The sequence below is a fragment of the Psammomys obesus genome, unplaced genomic scaffold, assembly GCF_907164565.1.
Source record: "Psammomys obesus unplaced genomic scaffold, mPsaObe1.curated_primary_1811, whole genome shotgun sequence".
Taxonomy (NCBI): Eukaryota; Metazoa; Chordata; class Mammalia; order Rodentia; family Muridae; genus Psammomys; species Psammomys obesus.
The window spans coordinates 10,257,320-10,272,741 of NW_026596095.1; the positions used below are offsets into that span (position 1 = coordinate 10,257,320).

At 47.9% G+C, this 15,422-nt stretch overlaps 1 protein-coding gene across 4 annotated transcripts in view; it reads left to right on the forward strand.

Annotated features, from left to right (window-relative positions):
* The first annotated feature begins 12,495 nt into the window (after nt 1-12,495).
* The window catches only part of Bcar3 (BCAR3 adaptor protein, NSP family member), a 109,568-nt gene continuing 106,641 nt past the window's right edge, over nt 12,496-15,422 (forward strand). The window contains exon 1 of one of the 4 annotated variants that reach the window (XM_055628146.1): nt 12,496-12,569. The gene's annotated coding sequence lies outside the window, so the exon portion shown is untranslated. Of the gene's footprint in view, nt 12,570-12,602; nt 12,706-13,615; nt 13,829-15,422 lie in introns of those variants that run through there. The other 3 variants (XM_055628145.1, XM_055628147.1, XM_055628144.1) reach the window with 3 other exon arrangements.

Sequence of the window (15,422 nt, forward strand, 5' to 3'; positions counted from 1 at the left end):
CTCCAGGCTAGGTAAAGGTCCCCCTGGTCTCCGATAGGAAGACTCCTATAGATCCCCTGCTTACTGAAGGCAGCATACCCTCTGTGAGGGCAGAGGGTGCATCCCAGAGTCCTGGAGGTGCTGCCACCTATCCCCGGCTGTTCACCTTTCCTTCTAGAGGAGATTTTGAGGTGGTTTGTAAGCTGTCCCTCTGAAGGCCTGTTCTGATGTCTCGGGATTCCTAAGGTGGGTGGCTAAGCAGATTAGCGCCCTTCCTCCCACCCAAACCGTTCCTCCACTGATGACCTGGCTCTTGGGGCACAGGGTGGTCTGAAAACACGGCATCTGTGTGATCCTATCTGTTCCCCTTTGAAATTCACAGTTCCTGTCAGAGTGTCTGGACCACCTGTTTAGACGTGAAGGATTTGAAGCCAAGTTTCTGGTAGCTTTGCCAATAACCAGGAGGGCCACTCCCCCAAGGAACAGGGCTAGATCTGGGCTGATTCCTGGGTGGTCCTAACGCTTCACTGTGAGAGGCCTGGGTGTGTGTGTATGTGTGTGGTGTCAGCCACCACCTTCCTAGGGGCGAGGTGGAGCCAGCTCTAGACACCAGGACTGGGGAGGATGTAACAGGGGAAATAGCCCGCAGACGCTCAGGCCATGCTGAATTCATCACTAGACCCCAGTTGTAGAAGGCAGTTACAAAGCGCTTCTGAGGAACACTGACTTATATAGAGTGAGCCAGGAAATGAAGTAGGGGGTTGTGATACCAGAGCCGAGGGAAGGGAATAGAAGAAACAACGCCATCCATGAAAAGAATGGTGAGTTTAAGGGCCCGTTCTAAGATGTTGGCTTTCAGCCTGTGGGTGCGAGAAGCACATGCAGGGCTTTGCATAGTGGAGAGGTAGAAACTGACTTTACATTTTAGAGTCATCACTCAGGTCATTGAATAAAAGATAGATTAAAAACGGGCAGGACAGGAAAGAAGGCTACTAGTTGGGAAGCCATGGACAGCCTAGGTGAGAGAGGATGAACACTTGTGAAAGAGAAAAAGGAACAAGGGAAGAGGCCCTGCTTTTGAGGACCAGTTAGGGATAAAAATACCCAGGCCTACAGTGGACAGTTCAGGGAAGGAGCATGTGGGGTGTGTGTGTGTGTGTGTGTGTATGTGTGTGTGTGTGTGGTGTTTACATACAGAGGTGGAGTGAAAGCAGGATTTAGAAAAATCAAGAATTCCAGCTTGGAACCAGCTGGATGGAGGAGCCAACTAGGTTAGGGAACTACAACTAGTTTTGGGTGCATTGGGTTTAAGATGTGCAAATTTTGAAATGTGTCATAATTAACGTCTTCCAAACCATTTGAATATTGAAAACTAAAGTTCAGGAAGCAATTTTCATGAACAGTATGAACATGTATGTGGTGACCAGAGTCAGTGGGCTGAGTTCAGGACCAGATATGCTCAGACGCAAAATGGTCTGGGGAAAAAAAGACCCACGAGGAAACTGAACTGGAAAGTCTTGAGCCTCCTGAGGAAACTGTGTCACAAGGTCAGGAAGACTCACAAGGGAGGAAGTGAGTAGCAGTGTTCAGTGAAGCTGAAGGACCAGGTGACAACAGGTTCGCACTGCACAAATCAAGTCACCGGAGCAATTTTACAGAGCTGAGAGTTGTGGGGCCCTTACTAGAAAGAACACAGCAAGCAGAGATTGTAGGCAGAGAGAGGGTGACAGTGAGTAAAGCAAGACATTTAGGGTATGGCTGAGCTGGGCTAGCTGGCTGCAGAGATGTCATAGCCACAGCAAACAGAGAGGGGGAGAGTGACAGGGTGAGGTGGATTGAAGGTAGATGCAGGCGAGCAGCAACAGGAGTGAGGCCTGTCCTCTAGGGTGGGAGGAACGTTTGGTAAAGATACCTGTGCTGCTGGGTCTGAGGGTGGAAAGAGGATGGAGAGGCGAAGGCTTGTTGGACTTAGCTTCTAGGGGAAGCAGAGTTCAGCCAAGGGTGGAGATCGTGTGTCTGCGGAGGACTACGCCTGCAGGGTTGGGAAGCATTCCCGAAGATCAGAAAAAGATGAAGCAATCTGAGGCTGGTAGAGAAATACAGCAGAAAGACATGGATGGCTTCGGGCTGGGAACACACTTGCTTGTGTGATTGACCACGAGTTTCAAATGGCCAGGAAAGGAATTAGGAGGCTCAGGAAGGGGGATTGATGGACCATGACGATGCCCATGTGGGAAGGAACAACGTGCAGGGGAGAGAGAGAGAATAAGCATGTCGAAAAGGGGAGGCCGTGTAGGCAGAAGGAGGTGACTGGAATGTGATGTCGGAGCCAGGTGACAGCAAGGTCCAGGTGGGGCCAGGTGAAGGGAACACAGGCATAGATGACTGAGACCTGACCAGTCCCCGGAGAATTCTGCTGTGGAAAAAAAAAAAAAAAAAAAAAGCAGCCAACTCAGTTGCATGGTATTCTCATGGGACAGGCTGACTGTGTGCCCTTGAACAAGTAAGGGTCAAGTTATTTGTGGCTTTGGGTCCTTTGTTCTCTGAGGATCTGTGTGACGTGCAAGAGGGGACAGTTAACACTTGGCCAAACTCCACTGCCATTGTTTTTTTGGGTGCCTTGTTTTTCTGTGCCCTCATGCTCGTGGTTCCCAAGCAAGTGGCCAGTACCCATTGCCTCAGTCTCCAGTTTTGTCTCTTAGTGATTCATGAGGGTGTTTCAGGAACCTAGACCTGGCAATAGACTGGCACTTACATGGAGTGGACCGGGACCAGTGTGATGTGACATGCATGTAGCAAGGAAAGCCTGCCTGTCCCTGTACTCTTCAGATACATCCCTTACCTAAATCCCAGAGTGGAAACCACCGAGTGTCAGGGGGATACACCTGAGTTGTAGCATCGGCATCCTAATCTCATCCTGTTTTAGACGTACAGCTCCCAAGAGCTTCAGTTCTCTCATCCGTAAGAGAGAGATAAGAATCCCCAGCTTAAGCGGTATCTCGAGGGTTAAGGAGGCAAAGCACACGGGCAATGGGCAGAGCCATGATCATGGGTCAACATTAGCTATATTCTGAGAGTATAAATGGGAGGGGGCCAGAAAGGGAGTAGGAGAGGTTAGGGTCTTAGAGCTGTTGTGGAATTCTTTCCCCAGTGTTAGCACACCTACAGCATGCCCATGTCCACGGAGGCACCTTACCTGTCCTGTGTTTTGATTTTGATAGCAATGTGGGGACAGTATCTTTCTGTATGAAGATACTGGTCAGAGTCAAGGTCAGAGACCACCCTGAACACAGGGAGACACTTCTAACCGTTTGTGAATCGGATACTCAGAATTAAGAAACAGAGACTAGAAATTAAATCATCCGGCTCGCAGTCCACTGTGACTCACGGCAGAAAATGTGGAGATTGCTCACTGGTTTCCTTCCATTTGTCACTGAGGAAGCAGGGCTGACGCTCCCTCCATGCTCATGAACCTGAGACTTACCAGGTCACATGGAGATCACACAGGGTCCAGTCTTCCTGGAAATGCTGAACTGAGAAGTCTGCCTCCCACACCCGCAGGGACAGGTTCCATGAGGGGACAGAGGCCAGTGTAGTGGTACTTTCAGTCGCTGAGGACAGGAAGAAGGACTTTCCCTCTTGCTGCCTGGGGTGATGACTGGGACATTCCGTCACAGAACAGCTCATTGCGAAGCCCTGCCACTTAGCACAACTCACCTGGGATGACACGGCTGACGGGCAGGTCCTCAGGGTGCCCCTGGGTGTGGCTGGGCCTTGGCATTTCTGACAAGCACCTGGGTAATGGGGGGTGATAGTAAGGTAGCTTCTCCCTTGTTCTCCGGGGAAGAGAGGGGCCAGAGAATCACCCCTGTGAGATCTATGTGGTGTCCGCCTTGGGGCAGGCTTGGGTGAGGTTCTCATCATTAGATACAGCACTCTCCCCACCCCACACCACCCTGTCCCCCCAGGTCTAAAACTCCTTTGAAAAGTTTCTTTCGCAGATATTACTGAGTCCTCTCCAAGCATCATACGTTTTGTTAGCGATCTCTCTACCCAGCTTATTTCTTACTTGCTGCCTTATTTTTAAGTTTCAGTGCTTGGACTGAGCCTTGGCACTGTGCATGAGAGGTACTCATTCCGACGCCGAGCTGTATCCTCAGTCTACTAGACTCTCTCAAGATTCACTTTGCCATTCCTCATGCTACTCAGGCAGTTTAACCGGAACTTCTCTGCTCCCTCTGAAGAGCAAGGCTTCACACAGAAGAATGGTACAGGCCACAGAGTGAGGCAATGCAGTTCTGGGACCTCTGAACACAGCTCTGCTGTGGCGGGTTACTCTGCCTTTTTGAAATACTCTGTATTTTCTCAGCTTTGAAACAGGCTCCATAACTCCTCTTTTGTACCTCTCTGGATATCTGGAAAGACTCATGAAGGGATACATGGTAAGGTCTGAACTCAGTGATGGTAAACATAGCCGCTCTTTAAAATCAGGCTGTTTCCTCCCACAGGACGTTTGTTTGATGGTCTTTACCTCGCTGCACACACGCGGGGTATGACGGTCCAAGGATCATAGTCCTTTCATCCAACCCTGTAATCCTTCGGAAACTTTAGTACTGTCCAAATGGCCACACTCACTCACACACACTTTTGATGAGAAGGGAGGGGTTCCTCCGAGGAAAAAAACCAGAGAGGAAAAGATCAAACTGATGACCTTACCCAGGCTTCCAACTTTCTGTCGAAGCTGTATTTGCACTGGCACGTTGGCACTTACAACAAAGTGCCAGGGGTCAGAATTCATTATTCTCTGATATTTCATGCATGTATACACCAAAAATATATTTTTTAAAAAATGCATTAGCAGACACAAAATTGTTTCTTTCTCAATACTATTTTGCTTACTTTATTCCAAAGGGCTTTTTTAAAAAAAAAATATATATATATATATATTTATTTTATTTATTATAACGTATACACTTTTTATCCCGGCTGTGGCCCCCACCTTCTTCCCCTCCCAATCCCATCCTCCCTTCCTCCCTCTTCTCCTCCCTTGCCCCTTCCCTAGTCCACTGATAGGGAGGTCCTCCTCCCCTTCCCTCTGACCCTAGCCTATCAGGTCTCATCTGGGCTGTCTGCATTGTCCTCCTCTGTGGCCTGATAAGGCTGCTCCTCTCCTCAGGGGGAGGTCCAAAGGGGAGGCTTTTAAAAACATTTATGTTAACTTTTCATTGCAGCGTTTTCTTTTTTCTCTTTTTGTCTTTTTTTTTTTTAATTTTTACTTTATGTGCATTGGTGTCTTGCCTGCATATATGTCTGTGTAAGGGTGTCAGATCTTAGAGTTACAGACAGTTATGAGCTGCCATATAGGTGTTGGGAATTGAACCTGGGTCCTTTGGAAGAGCAGCCAGTGCTCTTAACCACTGAGCTGTTTCTTCAGCCCTCATTGTGGCATTTTTAAGGCATATTAAAAAAAAAAAAAAAAGTGCAACAAACCTTTTATCCCAGTAGAATTTTATTTAATTCATGTGTGTGGGTGTTTTGTCTGTATATATGGCTGTGTAATACTTAGATGTCTGGGGCCTGGAGAGGCCAGAAGGGGCTTATTTATCTGCTGAAACTGGAGTTACAGATGGTTGTGAGCCATAGGGGGGCACTGGGAACTGAATTCAGGTCCTCTGAAGGGCCAGCAGATGCTCATAAGTGTGAAGCCATCTTTCTAGATCGCTAGAAGGAATTTGAAACTCACCAAGTGTTCACATCACTGCTTTAACCAGACTGGTTTTAGCTCAAACTATGAAATGGGATCACTTGACCTTTCCGCGGTAGCCCCCTTGGAACCTCAGGTCTCCACACACACTCACGTTTCCTCCATTGTGGGACACTTCAAAGCTCTGGGCATCAGTCCCCATTTTAGTAGTCACAGGGCATTATGAGGGAATGACGGAGGCGTGGGGTGATAGTTGTGCCCTGTGGCACCTACATGAGAGTCAGATGAACAAAATTCATGTTTTATTGGATTAAAAACAAAAAAAAAGGCTGAAAACTCTGGAACTCCCAGACCCCAGCGAGGTATTAATTCTGCATCTCCCGTTTTCTCAGTCATGTTGTTTTCCCAACTCCCACTCATCTTTGCAGCGCCAGATGCTGTCAGGCTAGCCACAGAGAAAATAGTAGTAAATTTAATGTGTTAAAGAGGTACTAAATTCAACTCAAATAGAGAAAACAGACTGTCAAATGCCCATTAGCTGTCATTGAAGATGTCATGTCTTGTTGTCATAAGAGTGTCACAAAGGATGTGACTATTGTCACCACCTTCTAGGAGGGGAAACTGAGGAAAAGTAAGAATGTTGCCAAGAATTTCACAGTTAAGTAGCAGATACTAGGATTCAAAACCAGATGTGTCCAGTTTCTGAGAGCAGGGTTATTTGTTTATTTAATCATCTTGAGGCATTACAACCTCATCATTAAAAGCACAAAGTCTGGGTGAGATGGCCTCAGTTCAAAGCTCAGGTCCTTCACCTTTTGCTCTGATACCTGTACAGAAACTGTCCTCCACACTGAAAAGAGAACAAGACTAGTTCTGCCTCATCAAGTCCAGTGGTGCAGGCTTGTAATTCCAGATACTTAGGAGCCTGAGGCAGGAGGATCACAAGTTCAAGGTCTGCTCCAGTTACAGAGTGAGTACATGGCCAGCAAAACAACTTGGTGGGACCCTGCATCATGAAAGAGAGAGAGGGACAGAGCGAGCGCTCTGTATATAAGTCAGTGGTAAAGCAATTGGGTAGCCAACTCAGAGGGATATTTTCATAATCCAATGAGTTAATTGACCTAAGGCTCTTGGAACAAATATCTGAGCGTACTAAGTGCTATGTACATTATTTTTAATTATAAAAATTAAATTGGTGTCCATTGTAAGAAAGAATCAGACAGTTTAGAAAAACATGAAGGAACTAGGAAAGTCCCTTTTGCTCACTCAGAAGTTCACTTTCTCAGACTATCTGATGGAAAGGCTTCTCAGACGATCTGAATATCTAGATGCATTCTACACACTCCCACTTCAGTTTACACCAATACCTAAATTTGTTTTTAGATATTTTTTTTTAAAGCACTGAGGAAAATAAGACAGGGTCTTGCTGTATTCCTCAGGTGCACTTCAAAGTGCTGTGCTCCAGCTGGCATCCTGCCTCTGCCTGCCAGGTAGGTGGAATTACAGGTGTGTGCTATCCCCTTCGTGGCTATTTCTCCTCACTGTGTTCTTGTTGGCTGCAGTCTGTGCCATAGGACGGATGAGCTGGAATTCAATCATGGCAGACAGCTTGCAAATGAAGTAGATTTCTCCAAATTTACACATCAGTATGCTCGGGTGAGTGAGTACCTCAAAAGTCGCCTTTGCTCTTGAGAATCGCTTAGCACCGCTCCACAGGTCAGGGGTGTTGCCATCAGTCTGGCTCTTCTCTATTAGTGGAGCTGGTGGCTGCATTTCTTCCATCTACCCATAATCCTTCTGTCCTAGGATTAAGCAGCTCACCTCACCACCTCTCACCCTGTCTCTCCATGGAGGCGACACGTGGCTTAACCTCAGCTCCTTTCTCATCAGATGGTCAAGTGGCCATCGCTAGATTTTATATACATTTCTTTCCTCTGATTTTTCGTGGTAGGGTGGATATATACATATTATATGCATATTTGAAAGTCCACCTTCTCCTTCATTTTCATGAGCATCACCAGCCTCTCCATTGTAGTACAAAGACCCTCTGCTATAGCTCTCTTCTTGTTCACTTTGAGTCTGCGCTCTTTCTAGCTAGGAAGTCCTGGTACTTTTTTTCACCTCCCTATCTCCCAGATTAGAATATGGACAATGAATTTGCTTCTTAAGTAACATTTCAAATAAAAATGCTTACTAGAAGAGAGGGAAAGAAAAAAAAACAAATGTAAAAGAGAGAGCTTTGTAAACGAGAAATTTTAAAGCATTTGGAATTCCGTTATTACTCAGAGACATTTTATTTTATTTCCCTTCTAAATGTTGGATTAGTTGAGAGGCAGACTAATGAAAAGCCAGTAACATGACCAAGAAAGTAAATGATAACCCAGTGTGGAGGTGAGTGCCCGGAATCCCAGCCCTCAGGAGGCTGAGGCAGGAAGCTCGTGTGTTCAGGTCAGCCTGGGCTACATAACGGGACTGCATCCGAAGCAAATAAACAGCGGTGTGTGTGTGTGTGAGAGAGAGAGAGAGAGAGAGAGAGAGAGAGAGAGAGAGAGAGAGAGAACAGGATGTAGACTTCTGTGATGAGGACAAGTCCTGAAGTGGCCGGGTCAAATACGGACAAGCAGGTTTGAAAAGACCTTGAATAGAAAATGAGCCCGTGTTGCTAGGCACATTTCTTTCACCCTCTCGCTATTCAGTAAGTACTGAGTGGGGCCCATTAAGCCATAGCCCTCATGCCATGAATTCTCCAGCCAATGTGGCAACGAGGAAACAGCTGTTCTGCCAGCCTCTTGGAAGCAGACTGACTGCCCAGTTTTGTAGAGTGGGGATTGCCATGGCACCAAATCCATGGCAGGAAGCTAGAGGGGAATGTTCTGGAAAATCCTGGAAACCTTGCTGCCATGGTCTGCATCAGAGCTGACAGTTCATGTGTCACTGATTTGTTATATGTTAACTTCAGGGACTCCCCAGTGGCTCTCTCTGCAGCTGTGCACGCTCAGGTTTTCTGGTTGGGGCCTCACCTTCACAGCCGTATGCATCTCTTGTTCCTTTTTGGTTTTATTTTGTTTTGTTTTCCTGGTTGGGACTCTGCAGAGCTGAAAATTCAGGGATCCTTCTAGCGTAACGGGCAGTTTGTCCTGTGCCTGCTGCAGCTGCCAGTCAACACACAATGTCACGGACAGGACTCAACAAACTCCTTTGTGGAGCCACAGAACTGTGTATCAGCTTCAAGCTGAGTGCTCCCTGACCAAGTTTCCTGCTCAGCCCTGAAGTCATCAGAGTGCTGGACCAAAGCAGCTAAGCATTTCCCTGTCTAAAAACTGCAAATAAAAGCTAGCACACAGCCTGAAGAAATAGGAATCCTATGACTGTTTACAGCACAACCAACATAGCATTCCATTTATTTAGCCTGCAGGGAGCTTTAGGATGGAGCACAGGATAAAAAGCCAAAGTACCTGTAGGTCTGGAGTTCATTTATTCATTCAGCAAGTACTGAGTAATAATTCTATGCCAGACCCCTTACTAAGAACAAAACAAAGGCCAATTCAAACACAGACCATACATTTAATAGAGCAATAAATATTAAACAGCAATAACAAAAACAAAATGTATAATTAGCAACAGCAGCAAAATACAAGGAAGAGAAGGGAGCTCCGTGCATGTGTAACTGGGGAACCTGACTGGTGGGAAGAGCAAAGGAAGGCTTTCGGTATTGCGGGATATGAGCTGAGGCTGCTATTTAATCTGTGTTCACATCAGTAGCAAAAGGGGTACCTTTTGACCCGCAGAGATGTAGGGAGGAGGATCACGGGAACAAACTTTTGAAAAACACCCAGCGTTCCTAAAACTAAGCACATGTCTCCATGGCCAGAGGCAGCTGCTCCCAGGCGTCTGCATCTGTCATCGAGCTAGGCATTACTCACGTGGACTCAAGACTTTGATCATTTTCCTTTCTCCTGCCAGGCAGCTGGGGCTGGATAGACCAAGGGTTAACCTCATTCTGCCACGTACCTCCCATGTGACTTTGAGCAACTCATTTAACTGCTAAAACCCACCTTTTCCAAATTCCAATCGGGTTGTGAACAGATCACAGCTCAAAGCTCCTGAAGCCCTCAGGACAGCTTTTGGGTGTTGTCAATCCTAAACCCATTGTAGCTGCGATCATTACAGGTTACCTATGCGTGTCACTTTATTTCTTGGTAATAACTTCAGCCCTTCACTCCTGGTCCCACTGCCACCAGCCAAGTGATAGCCCTTGTCACTCGACAGTAAGACTCTTACCACAGCCTTCCACACCCCGGCTCACTAAGTGCCAATGTGGGCTCCTAAAAGAACAGTGCTTTGCTTACATCTCCACTGTAAAAAGTTATCATAGGAAAAAAGAAATTACAGCTCATACCATGAAAAGCTAAACTTCCTAATATGGAAAGGGACCCTAGAAAATTGATAGGAAGAGCCCCGATTTAGGATCTAGAGAGTTGTTGGTTCAGCAGCTAAAAGCACTTGTTGCTCTTGCAGAGGACCTGGATTCGATTCTCAGGACCCTCGTGGTAGCTTTCAGCTCTAGTTCCAGAGGCTCTAACATCTTCTTCTGACTTCCCTGGGCACCAGGCATGCACATGGCCACGCAGACAAAACACTCAGTATACATAAAATAAAATAACTCTTTTATTTAAAAAAAAAAGGAAATATAAACCCAGAAATAAAAAAGCAAAAGACTAGAAAACATGAAAATACAAGCAGCTTCATTTCTTGTAAGTGAAATGCAAACTAGAAATTACCTAAATTTAATTTTTACTTGACGAGTTGATGAAAACCCCAGAGTTTAATAACATCTTCTGATCAGGCCGGATGAAATCAGGCTGGCATTTTCTGTCATTTATGAATTGGCATAATTCCTGTGGAAAACAAGTTGCCGTTATTTGTCACAGTTAAAAAGAAATTGTGGGGGCTGGAGAGATGGCTCAGTGTCAAAAGCATAGTCTGCTCTTCCAGAGGACCCGGGTTCAATCCCCAGCAACCACAAGGCAGCTCACAACTGTCTGTAACTCCAGTTCAAGGGAATGTGACAACCTCACACCTATAAAATAAAATTAAATAAAAATTAAAAAGTGTATACTCTTTAAGTCAGTAATTTCTAATTGTGGAAATCTGTATGTGTACTGTGTGTGTGTGTGTGTGTGTGTGTGTATGTGTGTATGAGAGAGAGAGATATGCTGTTAATTTGTGGCTTATGTGAATACTACCCAACCAAAAATTATACTACTCTTTCATTCCATTAAAATGCACTCTCATTAATTCCTACTACTGTGTGGTAATCCACACATACTCACATTAGAGGGACAGGGAAGCATTTCATCAGTAATATGGCAGAGAAAGGTAAGAGGGCTGTGTAAAGCCTGACAAAATGATATTCACATCTTTGAGGCCAGTCACCTGACACTTAGCAGTCAGTCAGCCCCATTTGTTTGTCAGTGAGCACTGAGCAGTCAACAGTAAACAAACGAAGGTAAAGGTCTCTGCTTCAGCAGAGGGCGTGGAGGGCGGAGCTCAGCAGACCTGACTGTCCCCACTGATCATGCGCTGAGATTGCTGCGGCAGTGTAGTCTCCGGAGAGGGACGTGTCTCGACTCTGCTGTTACAAGTGGCTGTTTACGATTTTGTACCCACAGACAAGGCCAGCGCTTTTGAATATCGAGTTATAAAGCCTTCAGCTGACTTGGCCTCAAAAACTACTGGAACAAACTTAATGTTCTGGAACCAGGTCACTTTTAAAGGCTACTTCAAAGCAGAAACTAAACCCGTGGCTCTTTCAACAGTGACGTGGGGGCGGGGCACAGCTTTTAAAAGGAGTTATTGTGTAGGTAATGCATATCCCAATGAATGTCAAGGTTCTGCTTTTAAAGTCTATGATGTAAAGGTATAAATATGATGTATAAAATAAATAAATGTAAGGGCTCAACCGTAAGGCAGCTTGTGTTATACTTAATCAGTTAACGGTCTCTGGGATCGGTGGGTCAGGGTGTTCCTTCCTCAGTCCAGAGTCAGGACATTTTCTTCCACTGTTTCTTTCTCTGCTTTTTCCAGAATGCCGTTACACAGTATATTGGTTCAGCATATAAACTAATAGGCTTTTCCCTTAAAAAAAAACAAAAACAAAAACAAAAAAAACCCATAAAGTTCAAGTTTACTGGTTTTGTTTTCTTATTTGTTTTCTTTTTTTTTTCTTTTTTTTTTCCTTTAAATTCTTGAGTCTGCTGTTAAAGCTGTCTGTGGTGGGTTCCCCCCCCCCCACACACACACACACTTCAGCTTTCTTTAGCTGCAGAATCATTTGGCTCGTTTTAAAGATTTATCCTTGGTGAACTTCTGGTTGTGACCGTGTATTGCTTTCCTGGTTTCATCCACTTGCCCGGTTGGTGCTGGTCAGTCTCGTCAGCTTGAACAACCTAGAGCAATGGTTCTCAACTGTCCTAATGCGGAGACCCTTTAAGACAGGTCCTTATGTTGAGGTGATGCTCCCACAGTAAAATCGTTTCGTTGCTCCTTCATGACCGTACCTTTGTTACTGTTATGAATTGTAACGTGAATGTCTGATATGCAGGGTATTTGACGGTGACCTCCGCGGGGTTGGGAACCACTAGCCTAGGAGTCACCCGGGAAGAGGGAAGCGACGGTGAGGAATTACCTCCATCAGATTGGGCTGTGGGCGGCGTCTGTGAGGTGTCCTCTTGATTAATGATTGATGTGGGTGGAGCCAGCCCTGGGCAGGTGGGCCTGAACTGAAAATGAAAGCCGAGCACATCCTGGAGAACAAGGCCAATCCTTCCTCCGCCGTCTCTGCCTGAAATCCCTCCTGGTCTTCCCTGGAGATGGACTGAAACTTGTAAGCCACTTTCCTCTTGCACGTTGCTCTTGGTCAGAGCATACATCGGAGCAGCGGCCCAGGGCACTGCGTGAATGAAAACACCTGAACGGAAAGGTGTTCCTTGTATATTCGGTGTACCTTCCCTTTACTGGAGGTACGCCTTGCTTATGTTTTTGTGTTTTCATTCATGGGACGGGAGATCCTTAACGTCAATTATGCCAAAGAGCAGTTCTACTTTCTCGTTAGCGCGTCGTGAGTTTAAGGTATCTTCACGGCGAAGTTTTGCGTTTGACCTTTTCTTTCGTGTTAACCATTTTACCTTTCGTAGTTAGATCTAACACCCACCAGGATTTAAGGTGTGGTGTAGGGTAGACACCATCATGACTCCTTGACCTGGTATCACTTACTGGACTGTGCACTGACTTCCCCTTCCTCCCCCCCCCCCCCCCCCCAGCGCACCACAGCAATAACCTTGACATGAATCAAGCCACCACGTAGTGCAGCGGTGTTTCTGGTGGGTTGGTGCCTTTGTCTGCCTGCGTGCGGCTTCGGCGACTTTCTAACCAGGTTTTGATGACTGCTAGAGTGTGTATCCTCACGAAGCCAAACAGCGCTGCGTGCGCCTCTACCCACTTGGCTCTCCAAGTCTGCACGCGCGCGCGCCTGTGTGACATGGTTGATTTCGCCTGTTCCCCGGCTTGTTCTCTGCGGTTTGTTACCTCGGTCTTTGTCCCATCAAAGCCCTTTCAACTGAAAGCCGGCCAGGTGTCTGCAGAGCCGGGTAATTAAATAACGCCGGGGGGGGGGGGGAGAAGAAGGAGTAGATTAGGCGAGGCTGTCCGGCTGAGTGAGGCTCAGTAAGGAACAAGTCCAGAGATACTCGAAGTTCTAGCTCTCACGGGGAGGGGAGGAGGGAGAGCGATAAGGGGGAGTCCAAACTCTCAAATCCAGGCGGAGGAGAGCCCGACCGGGTCCCTGGGTGTAAACGTCGCGGGGGGTTCGGCCCAGCCTGGCGAATCGGCTGGGCGGGGTGGGGCCGCGAAGCCGCAAATCACCAGTTGAGGGCTGGAGAGCGCGCCGCGGGCTCAGAGCAGCGCCTGCCGCCGCCGGGCCGGGCAGGAGCCGGAGCGGAGCCGCGGTGAGCAGCGGCCGGGCGAGCCGGCCTCTCGGCGGACGCCCGCGGACCATGAGCCGCCCGGGCTCCCGGAGCAGCCGCGGCGAGGGGCTGGCCGCCGGGCGCTGAGCCGCCACCCCGGACCTGAGCGCGGCGCGGAGAGGTGAGCGTGCCCCGTGCGTTCCTGCTCCGGCCTGACCGAGACTGGCCGGGGAAGTTCTTCAGAGAAGAAGAGTTAGGCTCGGGGGTGAGCGCAGCCCGCGCGTGTGTTTGACTCCCCCGCCCCCCGCAGACTTGGCCGTGGGAGTGTGTTTGTTTGCTGTTTGGGGGGGGGGGTGGCCAAAGTGGGGATGAGACTTTTGCGCCCTCGGGGTCCTCGGATCCCGGTGATCGCCGGAGTGGAGCGTGGTGATGTGCCTGGAGCATCCCCACTCTTTGAGCCGGGCGGGTTTCTCTTCCCCGGTGCTGGCCTCCGCACTCCGTCCCGAACCCCCCCCCCCCCCACTCGCCGGACCTCTTCTAGCACGGTACAGTTCTGCCCGAGGCTGCTCTAAGCTGGGGAGGTGAGGTGGCCCAGAGGACTCTGCCTGAAAGCCCGAGGCTTTCTCCACTAATCTCCTGGGAAGTTTGCAAAGAAAGTGAAGGAGCCAGCCCAGTCACTGTTGACAACATCTCCCTCCCCCCTCGCCTTCCCTTTGTTGAGAAAGAATGAATAGTTGGTTGTGTGGCTCCCCCTGAGTCGGGGAGGGGAAGGCAAAAAGGGGGAGGGATGGGTGGCAGTCCATCTTCCTTTACCAGCCGAGTCTGCTGCCGCTTAGAAAGTTTGATCAGATGTAGACACTTGCAGCTGGCAAAGGCAGCGGGTGCTGTAGGGCACGCAGCGCAGAGCTAAGGCTTAACAGTTGGTTGAGGCGAGGTGAAAAGGGGGGTCTGTTTTTGCCTGCAGCAGTTAGGCACGGAAAGTAGAGCCCTGCGTTCAGAGAGTCTTTTAAACCTTGACTCTTATCTCCCAGGGTTCCACAGACCTCGCCAAGGCCAGTACAAAGGCCCAGAGAAGGTCAGTTTGGAATCTGATTATCTCATACTGTGTTCCCCGGTGGAGGAGAGATCCTGAAGGGGCCTCTCAGTCACCAGGAAGCCCACTGGCTAAGCCGTTTGCCCCCTTCCCCCAACCTGCCCCCCCCCCGCCGTGTGCCAGGAAGCCTCCTGGCAGTTTACCATGCCAAATGCTGCTTCCTCAGCGCCCAACACCAACTCACTCACAAATGCTGTTAAAGCCTGATGTTTCAGGATGAGTACCCTAGATTTCTATTACTATAATAATAATAAAAAAGGACTACTTTGTCAGATGCGTGCCAACCCTAAGAACCTTGCCCTGTAAGTTCACTGTATTGCTTGAAATACAATCCATGGAAGAATTATTCATACTTCAATCGGTTGGCTAGACTTCATAAGTTGACTTCAAAAACAAAAGGATACCCTTCATTCCTAAAGCCAAGCAAAAGTTCTAAGGGTGGGGGGGAGCCAATTTTATCCGTGGGGTCTTTCCATCTGCCCTCTCTGTCTGACTTTGCAACTGAGGATAGGGCTACAGATTTGAATTGCAAATTCTCTGTCATGGTCATGGTAAGGGTGGCTGAGGCAGTGGCATTTCCAGTTTGAAATACAAAAGTTCAGATTACCATGTGTGAGTTTAACTGTAAAATACCTGGGTTCAGAAGCCAGAGAAAAATCCATGCAAGTGGGGCTGTTTATCT